General features: G+C 39.2%; 1 pseudogene; it reads right to left on the bottom strand.

Moving 5' to 3' along the window:
* Positions 1-12,039: 12,039 nt before the first annotated feature.
* LOC123940579 lies at positions 12,040-12,265 on the bottom strand (annotated as a pseudogene).
* Positions 12,266-14,473: the final 2,208 nt, after the last annotated feature.

Below are 14,473 nucleotides of genomic sequence, written 5' to 3'. Positions count from 1 at the left end.
AAGTGATCCATTTCCATCTTGAGCCCAACTTTTTCTGAGACTTATCCTTCCCTGTTTGGTTGGTGGTTGGAGTTGTCAGGATAAAGGTGATAGAATAGGTGAAATTGGGCCTGTGATGGATACTTGGGTTGAGTTCACCAAAACACCCCTTGAGACAAGGATGTGCCACAAAAGTTGATTTAGCAGGTGATTTCAGGTTAGCGTCATGGGGAACAGGGCCTAGTCCCTCCTGAGGACCTTAATTATGTAGAATACACTTCCGCATTGTCCCAACTGAGGCATGAGGCAGCTGGGTTATTTTTCCACCAACTTCCCTCAGTTACTGGTTGAGGATGGTTCCCAGGAAGTGTTAACTCCTAAGAGTTTCTGGTCTGCCCCACGCATGCAGTAGGTGGACTTCTACAGCCAGAGCAAACCCTCCAGGGAAGAGTCACAAGAACATAGTGGTTGGGGTGCCCAGAAATGTGGGAGCTGGAGCAATATGGGCCAATAGTAACAACCACAAGGGGAGACACAGAGTGGGTATATCCAGATAGGAGATTGTATTTGCACATAAAGGATCAAAGAATGTCTTCTGTTGAGAATAGGTGTTTGACTTAAATTCATTTTTTTGTTTTTCCCTGTTTTAAAAATGTGTTTTCTAAAGGCATACTGTACAGCACCTAACACACAGCATGGTGACTATAGTTAAAAGTACTATATTGCAGTATGATGACTAACATAACATCAAAAAAATGGTACTATATTGTATATTGAAAAGTTGCTAGGAATAAATCCTAAAAGTGCTCATGACAAGAAAACGTTTTTTAACTATGTATGGAGACAGATGATAACTAGTCTTATTGTGATGATCATTTTGGTGTATACAAATAAGGAATCATTATGTTGTACATCTGAAACTAATATATGTCAGTTACACCTCAATTTTAAAAAATATATATTTTTGTAGTCAGCCTGTCCTGTGGTTTTCCTCATGGAAAAAACCCTGTAGTCAGCTATATATAGTATAATATAAAATATACTAACATAACACAGTACGTAATATATTTCATAAACAGCTGCCATGGTAGAAGGTTGAAGCCACCTTATTCTGCTGTTTACCTAACAGCTCTTTCAGTATCAGCATCATTCTAAATATTATGTTGACGATACTAATATTTAATAACAACTGGATTGTTATTTAATAACAAGTTTTTGAAAAAATACCTAAGAACATCTTCTCAGTAGTTTCCTAGTGGAGAGTCATGGCTTCCTCCCGTAAGGACTGCCTAGTTATCATTTGTTGGTTTTCTTTCTTCCACAGTTAGCTTTGTAACTGTAGCCTGGGAAATAAACTCCTTCAGCTTCTTCCTTCTTTCCTTCCTTCATTTATTTGTTTTTATTTGTTTTTAGGTTGAAGGAGTTGGAGAATTGAAAATCATCTTTGGGTTTCCCTGAGTTTCTAGTTTCAATCTAGGTTTGGGATGGAGATTATTCCAGGCTTCCAGTCTTTTCCAAGGGTTTCTTACTGATAGCATTTGCATTGCCTGACTGTGGTAATATCATCTGTTTCCAGGAGGTGTGTGTGAGGTGTCGAGGAGAGGAAGGTTGGCTACTCCTCAGTTCCTTTGGGTGGCTGCCTAGAGTTTTGTGTAGGCTCTGGAATGGGTTATTCCCTTGCTGCTACAACTCTAAGCCTGTGTTATAGAATGACCTGCCAAGGCAGCGCCGGGCTGAGACAGATAGAATAGGGAGATAAGTCTGAGGAGATGGCTCAAATAATCCTAAACCACACCTGAGAGTACCCTAGAGGATGCACTGGAGGGAAGAAGTCTGGTATTAGATCCGGCAAGTAGAAATTTCCTGAAGGACTCCATTTACCATTAACAGCTTGGTTTGAATGGAAATTCCCCAAAAGAATGAGGGTCTTGGTAGAGGTCCATACCATTTGGAAGGTTGAGTTTTAGTGGAGTGGTGGTTAACCACATCACAAAAGTCAGATCATAGTAATCCCCCTAACTCCCTGCAAATCCAAAAGGTTTAAAAGCTTCTATGATATAATGACTCCAGTTTCCTCATGGATACTCAGGTATAAAGCAGCTTGAATTAACCAGAGTTTATGGGGATTTGGTTATTCTGCTGCATTTAATTTTCATGGTTACAAAATCTTCACATTGTTTCAACAATTGGAATGTTTTTATCTGCTTTTCCATAATAAATATCTTAAGTAGGCATGTTTTATTATTTCTGGGTCTAAAATTGATCATTCCGAACCTACTTTTCACCATATACTATTTTGGGTGCAATTAGAAAGGCAATAGAATGTTAGATCCTGAATAGATACTAATGTGAGTTCATTTTCATGGTTTGTTCTTTCTTTAAAACTCTAGATAATTAAGGGTTGGTATTAGTACAGTTATGATAAATTGAAGGTTTGCTATGGTAAATTTACCTTATGCTCATTTGTCCTTGTGTATGAACTTCTTTAAATGTGATTTTAGGAGTCTCTAAATCTTGCTTTGGTTCATGGATCAGGTTATACTGGATAGCATTCAAAGGCAAGGCCCTAACTTACAATTAAGTGAAGCAAATGTCTGCTGTACGTCTGCATGCCAGGCACTTGACCTCATTTCTTTTCTGCCTTCCCATCTTACAGGGTTTAATCCCTTAGGGATCACTCAGTACATGTTCTTGGTGGACATACAAGTCAACAATTAGAACCATCCTTTTGGTATCCATAACTTGTCACCTTCTCTTTTATTTACAATTCTCATGAAAATCTTCCCAAGTCCAAATATTGCCTGAATTGTCTTTCTGTCCTCTGCTAGAGGGATTATTATTTTCTTCCATCAAATTACCATAGCACTTTTAGATGCCCGAGATTAATGGTCAGCCCCAGAGGGATCTTTCCACTGTCCACAGCTAAGCCCTGGCAATGTAGAAAGATAAGTGCTTGAAAGGAAGGAGCTGCTCCTTGTATAAATTCTCCTGGTACCTAGACAGGGCATACTAATACTGAGGCACACTTAACTTATTCAAAAAACTAAGGAAAAATCTTCTCCCCACCCCCGCTGTTCTCTAATGCCAATGTGAAGACTGTAAGTGAACACAATTTGTGGACAAAGCCTATATAGGAAACTCCCAAAGCAAAACAGTTCCACTTACATGGTTGAATTATGTATAAATTTCTTTTGAGAAGAGGTATTCAGAGTCTATTAGTAAGAGGTAAAAATATAATAATCTCGTCTCTGCTCCCAGGAAAGAATAATCACAAAGGTCATAGTATAAAGCCCCTTTATCCATAAAAGGTGTTTTCATGAGTATTCACGATGGTAAACTAGTTTTTGGAACTTGAAACACACTGCCCTATAAACATGATATGTAAACAGCAGTGTTTTCAGGTAGGAATTCCTCCCCCCAAATTCATGGAAAATGGTTTCCAAATTCCAAATACTAAAAAAAAAAAAAAAAAAAATTTGAGAAATCAGGGAAAATAATCTAAATTTCCCTGCAAGAATTAAACCTAATAATCAACCTAGAGACCTTATTGGTTCTAAAGAATATACACTTATCAAGTCAAACGCAAGAAGTAAAAGTGGACATGTGAAGTTGAAGGTCAAGATCAACTTCTTCAGGAACAAAGACAAGGTTACATAAGAGAAATGATTCATCTGGTTAGTCACTCAGGCTTGCAGCTGCTGCCATATTGTGTGTTCATAGCCCGCATGAGCAGTATATCTTACAGAAATCCCATGAAAAGTGTTCCAGTAAACAAATTTAAGAGATAAGGCTTTAAAATGGCAGTCTAGGCACATGATTTGGCGGGGTGCTTTTAACATTGCTAGAAGATATAAATGTTACATTATTTGAATACTAATAATGCTCATTATCATTTTTAAGTATTTAAATTTTAAGTATTTAAATTTTCACTGTAGGCTATGGTTCTTAGTAAGTAACTTTCAAACTTAATTTTTCTTATTTATTAATCAAATATTTCTAGAAGTCCACAAAGATGTTTTAAGAGTATGAAGAATATTGGATATATTTTAAGAATGACATAATTTTGGAAATTCCTATGAAATCTGATTTCTTATTCCTAAGTCTCAGATATTAATGTATGTCTGGAATTTGGAAACATAACAGTAACAATAGAAAGAAAGAAAATTTTTAAAGATTTATTTATTTATTTGAGAGAAGGAGGGGGATAGGGGCAGAGGGAGAGAGAGAATCTCCAGCAGATTCCCGGCTAAGCACAGAAACCAAAACAGTACTCAATCTCACAACCCTGAGATCATGACCTAAACCGAAGTCAAAAGTCAGAAGCGTAACGGACTGAGCCACCCAGGCACCTCAGGAAAGAGCATTTTTTTAAAAAACGGACGTGACGGTGGGAACTGTGACACATTAACATCGGATATTAACATCTTGGCTGAAATTAAGTTGTTAGAACGCCAGCTGCAGGCTCCCAAACCACCTTTATTTTTATTTATTTATTTATTTATTTATTTATTTATTTATTTATTTGACAAAGAGAGATACAGCAAGAGGGGGAACTCAAGCAGGGGGAGTGGGAGAGGGAAAAACAGGCTCCTGCTGAGCAGGGAGCCCAATAACGGAACTCCACCCCAGGACTCTGGGATCATGACCTGATCCAAAGGCAGGAGCTTAATGACTGACCCACCCAGGTGCCCTGAACCTTTACTTTTTTTTTTTTTTTAAGATTTTATTTATTTATTTGACAGACAGAGACCGCACGTAGGCAGAGAGGCAGGCAGAGAGAGAGGAGGAAGCAGGCTCTCCACGGAGCAGAGAGCCCGATGCGGAGCTCCATCCCAGGACCCTGGGATCATGACCTGAGCCGAAGGCAGAGGCCTTATCCCCCTGAGCCACCCAGGTGTCCCGAACCTTTACTTTTTTAAGAAAACACTTTACCCTAATTGTTTCAGTGTCTGCCTCTCTCATAGTCTTTAGGCAATGTCGAGGATCGGAGTTTAGGGGTTATGTCATCTCCTTCATCACTGTATTCCCTAATAGCTCACACAAAGCTAAGCATATGACAGTTGCTCAGTAAATATTTCCAGAATGAAGGCGAGAGAACACGTGAACAAAAACAGAAGTATGAGGAGAGTGGTACGTAGATAGGGAAGGTGTGGGAAGTGAATATGGGACTTGACCTGGGTACCTGGACTGGAAAGGGGAAGGAAGAAAATCTGTGCATTGAGTAAAACAGAGGAAAACCACAAGCAATGTGAAAATATTTGCCACCTGAGTACAAAGGACAGTGCTCTTGAAAGAACAGATGAGAAAGTTGCTCAGAGAGGTATCCCATACTTCACAACACTTTCTGGAACAGCTCCAAAGGATCCAAACCATCACGTTGCTTCAATAAAACCCTCTGCCTTGGGGAGTTTGAGTCAGCACTCTCTCAGCTCCCACCTCCAACCTACCAAATGCTGAAGTGGACCAGGTAACAAACAGAATTGTGAAGACTTTACAAAATGTTCTCCTTGGATTCATTTGAAAGCACAATCTTTAAGACGACAGAATAGATGCCAAGGTTGGAATCCGTTGCCTGTCCTATCCCACTTACCTCTTAGTGACAGGTTTGTGAAGTTAGATAAAAACTTACTGGAATTTTAAGTTTGGGATTTCAGCTCAGGAGAATTTTTTTTCACAGGCCAAAAATTAATGACTTAGATTGGATCGTCTAGAGAGTAGAGAAGCAATTTAAGCTAGTTGGAGAGGAAGGAAAATACTATTTAAAGCCGACAGAGAGACATAGAACTAGATCTTAACAGCCTAGTGAGTGCCAGTCTCAAAGCACAACCTCACCCTCCAGGCCACGGCCACTCAACATGGGGTCCATAGATAAGCAGCAGCAGCATCTCCCTTCAAAATACAGAACTTGGGGCGCCTGGGTGGCTCAGTGGGTTAGGCCGCTGCCTTCGGCTCAGGTCATGATCCCAGGGTCCTGGGATCGAGTCCCACATTGGGCTCTCTGCTCAGCGGAGAGCCTGCTTTCCTTCCTCTCTCTCTGCCTGCCTCTCTTGTGATTTCTCTCTGTCAAATAAATAAATAAAATCTTTAAAAAAAATTTTTAAAAATACAGAATTTGTTGCTGGACCTTCTCAATCAGAATCTGAATACTGTCTCTGGCAAGATGCCCATATTATTTTAGTTTGCACTAAACTTAGAGAAGTACTAGTCTAAGAAATGTATAGCCATTAAGGTTTCATAAGGGGAAGTTTCAAACTCACTTATGTTCTGGAATGGGGATTATAGAGGCTGGATTAGGAGACTAAGTATGGAGGTAGAGAGAAGTTACAAGGATGTTACAAGAGTTTAGTCATGAAATGATGTGGGCTTGACCATCAGGATGAGGTGGGAGAAAATAAAACATCTGGATTTAATATATATTTAAAAGGTAAAATCAGCACAATTTGGTGACTAATTAGATATGGGTTTTAGAGACTAGAGAGGTGTGAAGTAAGATAGGTAGATACCTAGGTTGTCTCCCAGGCAGGTTGAAGTGGCAAATGATGGTACAACCCTCTTCAAGCACAAAAGTACGGAAAAAAATACATGTACAGAAAGGAAAAGTGATCATTTTAGCTTTGGACATGTTGACACCTTAGGTGCGCTAGGAATAAGTGGAAATTCTGGTTAGAAAACTTTACAACATCGGGGCGCCTGGGTGGCTCAGTGGGTTAAGCCGCTGCCTTTGGCTCAGGTCATGATCTCAGGGTCCTGGGACTGAGTCCCGCATCGGGCTCTCTGCTCAGCAGGGAGCCTGCTTTCCTCTCTCTCTCTCTGCCTGCCTCTCTGCCTACTTGTGATCTCTCTGTGTCAAATAAATAAATAAAATCTTTAAAAAGAAAAAAAAACTTTACAGCATCATGTGAGAATTCAATAAGGCATTGTAGCAGAAAAACATGACAAATCATAAACCACTATACAAACACATATAATAGCATTTTAAACAAACTTCAAACTTTATCTTCTCTGTGTTTTTGAATATTCTGTTTTTGGTAAAGTAAGATATGATTAACAGGCTTGATTACTGTCCTGGTAAAACCTTAATTTGGAGTTTAACGGCAGACAGAAAGCTGAAAACCAGTGATAAAGCCAGGAAGTAAGAAGCCTAGACCATGGAGAATAGTGCATGGTTGTTTTAGTGTTGACTGAAGGAGAAAACATGTACATAATCAGAAGTCACTGACAGTATGTGGTGTAGTGTTACACTGTTCAGTGTGGTAGCAACTAGCCACATGCGGCTATTGAGCACTTGAAATGTCACTCATCAAACTGAGTTGTGATGTAGGTGAAAAATATGTATGGGAGTCAAGACTTAATATAAAAAAGAATAGGGGCGCCTGGGTGGCTCAGTGGGTTAAAGCCTCTGCCTTCGGCTCGGGTCATGATCCCAGGGTCCTGGGATCGAGCCCCACATCGGGCTCTCTGCTCGGCGGGGAGCCTCTTTCCCTTCCTCTCTCTCTGACTGCCTGCCTCTCTGCCTACTTGTGATCTCGGTCAAGTGAATAAATAAAATCTTTAAATATATATATATATATATAAAAGAATATAACATTATTGTTAATGTATTATTAACATTGATTTCACCTGCTGCTTTCCTATAGGTGGCTCCCAAATTAATCATTTATACATTGTATTTCTATTTAACAGTACTGGAATAGAGCATGACTATGAAACAGTTATTGAGTCCCTTGGTTCTTGCTTCTCATTTTGCACATACCTTCACCTGTATCATGTGGACTGGCTTGCCAAAGTTTTCCAGCTCCATCTTGATTTTCTTCTTTGCTCATTGCTTGCTACAGGAAGTAGTGTAAGTAATGGAAGGAGATGGTCTAAGTCTGCCAAGTTCTCTTGAACAGATCGATCTTCTGTCCTCCTCCAGCATAGCCTGAACCTTGATTTGTCTGCCACCATAAGTGATCTCTTGAAATTGGGTCAAGGTGGTGAGAGTTGGAAGGAATCCTCAGGATAATCTAATCCCACACTCTTCATTTATCGATTAAAAATCCAGAGGTCCAGAAATGTCAGTAAGTACACTTAAATTATGTTTTTTTCCCACTATCTAACACTCTTCCCCCAGTTGGACACAGTGGACCCAGAGTTTTGTTTTCAGAGACATGAGGCTGCACAAAGATGTAGGAGGGGGTACAAATGCAGATCTGAACACTTTCTTGGAGATGATGGGAGAAGAGTTGAAGAATTTGTTTCCTGAAACTTCTGATTCATCTAGAGAGAGTTTGCTTAGAAGAGGGGAAATTAATCATTTATACAGAGTGGGAGAGATTAAGGAGGGAAAATGTGGGAAGAGGGACAGGGATCCAACAAGAAATGAATAAAAATCTTCCGAGCTGCAGTGAAGGCTTTGTCTCCAACCATGCATCATAGGAAGATGTAGGTGTCCAAAAGAAAATGTTACAAAAAGAAACATGGAGAAGCCTTACTGCCCTGTATTTTCTCCTTCAGATAGAACTGATAATGGCAAGTAACCTTTAATTTGGTTATAGACTGGGGAAACATGTGACACTTCTGTGGTCTACCAGTTATTCAATATCATAATCAATCTTTCCTCTGACTGGAAGAAACTCTGGAAATATGATGTCCCTTCCACCCCCCCCCATATATCTGTATCTCTGTGTCTCTTCCCTTCTTCGCATCACCACAACAGTCCTCCTGGAGTAAGAACTCCACCCTATTCCAATAGGACCTCATCTTAAATAATTACAACTGCAATAATCCTCTTTCCAAATAAGGTCACACTCTCAGGTAGTGGGGATTAGGACTTCAGCATATCTTTTTGGAGGACACAATTCAACCATATCAGGATGTTCCATCTCTGTGGATACATTATACTTGAGTAGAAAGTTTACCTAAGACTTTGGATCCAAAGAAGATGCCATAAACCCACATCTTCCTGCTCCTCCCTGCCTAGAAAAACTACAGGTCTTATAGGTTAAACCCTGGAAATAACAAAAAAAGAAAGAAAAAAGAAAGGAAAAGAAAAGGGGAACTCTAAAATGTGTTAGGAAGATGGCAAACTGGGAGGAAAAACACAGAAGCAGGATGTCTTACATTTTTCCACCAAACAGATGCAGACCATCCATTTTCCAACCCCAAACTAGCAAAGGAAGGGACGGTCTGCATTGGCTCACTTCTCCTGAAGATCAAATAGACCCTCTGACAACACCAGGTAACTGTCTAGTACCATTCAAAAGGGGACTCAGTTGGGAACTCCACTATCAAAAAATGGCCAGGAGAAGCACATTCTTTTCCACTGTGCCTAAGACTCCCCTCTCCAACAAAAGAAACTGAGAGGGCCCAGCAGCACTAAAAGGGATCTCACCAAAACAAGGCTGGTCCATATGTCTCATTGCTTCCCTAGGCCTGGGACTCCCCTTCCCCACTAGAATCATGGGATAGCCAGTAGGCACCTTTATGGGAGATCTTGCCACAATAAGCTCCTGGCCCAAGAAATGCTCTTCCTCTCCCACAGGCATGGATTATAATACCTTTACTAATACTAATAATACTAATAATACAGGGAGGCCTCTTTCACCTCGTAAGCCTGAGACTTCCCTCCCCAGTGAGAGAAACTTGCTAGCTGAGTATGTAGGAACCCCTCTCACACCTTAGGCAGTGTCAGTGGGGACCAAAAGTGTCCCAGTAGCACCAGATAAGCAAACCAGAACAATACTACAAACACTTTAAAAATGAAACTGTCATTGGGACCACAGCCCATAAATATAGGCCAGGGCTTTCAGGATAAACATAAACAGAATGACTTCATGCTAAAATAAAAGATTCAAATAAGGCCTGGAGTCTTTTGACATAATAGACAAAATGTCCAGGGTACAATAAGAAAAAAAAAATCACCTGTCAGACTGAGAACCCAGAAAATTATAAGTTGAATGAGAAAAGACAATCAAATGATGCCAATACTGAGATGAATTAAATGTTGGAATTATCTGACAAGGATTTTAAAGCAGCTGTCATAAAAATGCTTACACAATCAAGTACAAATTTCCTTGAAATGAACAAAAAAATAGAAAATCTCCACAAAGAAAGAGAAGTTATTTTAAAAACACCAAGTAGAAATTATAGAACTGAAAAATACAATAAGAGAAATTAAGAAAATCACTGCACGGACTTAATAATAGAGTGGAGATGACATAAGATAAAATCGGTGAATTTGAGGACATGAAAATGGAATTCTTACAATCTGACAACATAAAAAAAAACTAAAAAAATTTTAAAAAGATGCAAAGAACTTAGGAATCTCTGGGACACCAACAAAAAGATCCAACATTTGCATCATTAAAGCTCCAAAAGGAAAAGAGAGTGAGACTAAAAAAATATCCAAAGACATAATGGCTGAAATCTTTCCTAATTTGGTGAAAGGCAAAAACCTATAGATTCCCAAAGCTGAAAGAACCTAAAAAAATAACAAATCAAAAGAAATCTGGTTGTATTAGTTTTCTAGGGCTCCTGTAATGAATTACCACAAACTGCAACAACAGAAATTTATTCTCTCGCATTCCTGAAGATGAAATACAAAATCAAGATGTCCGTAGGACAATATTCCCTCTTGGCTTGCGGGTGAATTCCTTCTTCCAATTTGATGGCCACAGGCACTTTTGACTTGGGGCTGCTTAACTCCAGTCTCTTCCTCCATCTGCACGTGGCCTCCTCAGTGTCTCAGTGTCTCCATCTCTCTCAGACTCTCTGTCTCTCTCAGACTCTCTGCCTCTCTCAGACTCTCTGCCTCTCTCAGACTCTCTGTTTCTCTCTGACTCTGAGATTCTGTCTTTCAGTCTCTGTCTCCAATCTCTGTGTCAGTATGTTTGTCTCTCTGTGTGTATCTCTGTCTCTGCTTCTGTGTGTGTGTGTGTGTGTGTGTGTGTGTGTGTCTGTCTGTCTGTCTGTCTCTCTCTCTGTGTCACTGTCTCTGCTTGTCTGTCTGTCTGTCTCTGAATCTATCTCTGGATCTGTTTCTCTCTCTCTGTTTCTGTCTCTGTGAGTCTTTCTCTCTGTGTCTCTCTGTCTCCATCCTTCTGTGTATATTTCTGTCTCCATCACCCTGTGTGTCTTTCTGTCTCTGTCTCTCTCTCTAAATATCTCTGTCTCTCCCTCTGTCTCTCTCTCTCTCTGTTCCTCTCTCTACTCCTCTCTCTCCCCCGTGTCTCTGTCTCTCCATCTCTCAGTCTCTCCATGTTTCTCTGTGTGTGTGTGTGTGTCTTTCTCTCTCTGTATGTCTGTCTCCGTCTCTCTCTCTGTCTCACTCTGTTTCTGTGTGTCTTTCTGTCTCTCTGGGTCTCTTGCTCCGCCTCTGCTTCTCTGTCTACAGACTGAAATGTGTACTCTTCTAGCTCCATTTTAGAACAAGAGAGAAAGAACAGAGTTAGTATTCACTTTCTCCTCCTTTGTTTAAAAAAATCATACAAATCAGAGGCGCCTGGGTGGCTCAGTGGGTTAAGCCACTGCCTTCGGCTCAGGTCATGATCTCGGGGTTCTGGGATCGAGTTCCGCATCGGGCTCTCTGCTCAGCAGGGAGCCTGCTTCCCTCTCTCTCTCTGCCTGCCTCTCTATCTACTTGTGATCTCTCTCTGTCAAATAGATAAATAAAATCTTTAAAAAAAAAATCATACAAATCATATTTAGTTAGTTAACATTATTTATTGCCTATATGACCCACACTAAGAAAGCATTTCAAAAGTAAGCCTTTTGATAGTTAACCTCGGAAGAAAATAACAATGATATTATCAATTACAAATATTTTCATAGGATAGATAAGTCACAACATTATCAAATAGGGCCAAAAAGAGAAATTTAAAGATTGCTTCATGTAGTTTTCTAGGAATCCAGGAACAGCTCTCTCTTTTTTTTTCTTTTTGGCTATTAGAAAAGTTTATTTAACAAAAAGTTCAATATGAAAATGCACATGACTTGATTTTTATATTGTAGTAAAAACAGGAGCTATGGGGAAGGGACATGTGGAAGCAGTTGACTTCTTCTGATGAACACACCCATTGTTTATACTTGTTCCAAGGCTTCTAACATGATGATACTATTTCCTCATATTACCACCACTCCATTATCATTCCATGGCCCACCAGTTGCCATCTCCACAGATTCATCTATCACAAGATTCATGAACGGGACTGAACCCCTGCAATATTCCTCGGACATGTCTGCCAACATTCAATCTCAATGATAATTTCTTGCCCATTAATGTTTTCAACTCGGGAGGGTAAGCTTTGCTCACGGTGTCTAGTTGGCCAAGAATATCTCTTTTTTAAAGGATTCAGGTCCCAAATTCTTATCAAGACTCTACACAGAATGAGAGACGCAGCACATATGGGTTAATTATTTTTGCTGCTGGTGTAATGCACTGGAATACGGCTTCCCATGTTTTATTCAGTAAATGAGCCCAATCCCTTTTTCTCTAGGCATAATTCACGATTGAGCACCATCTCCTCTTCAAATCTAAATTAATGTGAAACCAGTGATAGTTTTGCTTATGAATATCGGTACTTAATCTGTTCTACATGGTAAGCAGTTTAATCTGTAATATCACTTTATGGATTTTGGTTTTTTATATTACCTTATTTAAATCACCCTATTAACATAAGTGTGTAACTAAAGATATTCTAAGGATGTAAACAAAATAAACCCTGAGAAAAATATGAGCTGTCATTATGAACCAGAGTCTGGCTTCTGAGGAGGTTATTTACAGTAATACACAGAATGAGTGAGGAATGATGAACAAGGAAACAATATCACAGCTGATTTACTGCAAGGAAAATATATGACAGTCCATGGGTAGTGAGTGAGTCCCAGGACCTTAGGATGCTATTTCCTCCCCCAAAGAGCTTTATAGGCCCAGAGGCTGGAGCCTTGAAACTGCTCTGGAGCCAGGGGACAAGTATGTCTAAAGGAGAGAAAGAGAATCACACTTTTTTTTCCCACTTAATGATTTACTGACAAAAGTTGGAGAAATCAGTGTACCAAAATAGAGTCGGCAATTTTTTTCTGAAAAGGTCCAGATAGTTGATATTTTAGACTTTGGGAGCCAAATGATCTCTCTTGACATTACTCAACTCCAGCAGGAAAGCAGGCCTACACACTATGTAAACAAACAGCGGTGGCTGTGTTCCTCTGAAACCTTGTTTACGAATACTGAAATTTAAATTTCATCTAACTTTCACGTATCATGAAATGTTCTCTGTTTGATTTTTCAGTCATTTAAGAATGTAAAATACATTCTTAGCTCTCAGGTGGAACAAAAATAAGTGAGAGGCAGGATTTATCCTGCAGCCTTGATCTGCTGAACTCTATATGAAAGTACCAATGGTATCAGTATTTCCTTCATGAGTAAGAATTATAATTTAGCTTATATTGCTTCAGACCTACTGGAACAACTCAGCATTGAGTATTATTTTTCTTTCCTTTTTTGAGTTAATATTGTTTAAATAGCTCAAAATCCTATGTAAAAAGTTGGGGGTAGAAAGATTGGAATTGATCTGTTTACATAAGGAGCATGGCATTTCGAGGCATTATCCAAATTCTCTGCATTACAAATAAGTGGTGTTTTATACCTAAGTTAATCAGTTTGAGACTCATCAGTGACAAAATTAAAAAGAATTCTGTCCAGTTCTCCATTTTATTTGTGTAGTTGTAGTTACTACATGATGCATGATGGTCCATTTAATGTAATGTGTCTTTAAATGGTGTTAGTTTCATTTGAGTAGCTTTTTAATTAAAGCAAACCAACATTTTCTGCTTCATTGCCTAATGCTATAAATTAGGAATAAGGATAATGCACAAATATGAGAATATGGATAATCTAAAGATGATAATTCAAGATACTTCTTCCATATATTTTCTCTTAATGAAGTACAAGTAAGGTCTTTAATTGTTGTGTTAAACTACAGTGTAGGGCTTCTGCTGCCTCTCTCTTTATGCCACTGTAGGTAAATATAGGTTATAATGTATTTCACTTTGAGGGAAAGGGCTCAGATCACCAAATGCAATCTAATTGCAGTTAAATGATCTAGATAAATAACAAATACAGAAAAGAAGGGGGCTTATAATTATTGAGGAGTTATTTGATTTTTACTAACAGAATTCATATGACTGAATCCAAAATTTCATTCAACAAGCACTTTTAGAAAGCCTGCTGTGATTCAGACAGGCTGTAACACTAAATAACCCAGATAAGCCCTGCCTTCAGAGACCTTCCAATCTAGTAGAAAAAGCCAGATGATAAACAAGCAAGCAATTAAATATCTAATTTGTCATATGGTAAAAATAAGAAAACAGGGAGAAGGGACTATGATATGGCAATAACTTCTTTCTATTGGATGGTCAAGAAGTAGACCATGGCGGTGATATTTGAACATAAAGAACAAAATGAATGAGAAAGCAAGCCACATGGATATCTGGGAGAAGAGCGTTCTCAAACAGA

This window comes from Meles meles, chromosome 4, assembly GCF_922984935.1.
Source record: "Meles meles chromosome 4, mMelMel3.1 paternal haplotype, whole genome shotgun sequence".
In the NCBI taxonomy this organism is placed as follows: domain Eukaryota; kingdom Metazoa; phylum Chordata; class Mammalia; order Carnivora; family Mustelidae; genus Meles; species Meles meles.
This window is presented reverse-complemented; position numbering and strand designations above follow the sequence as displayed.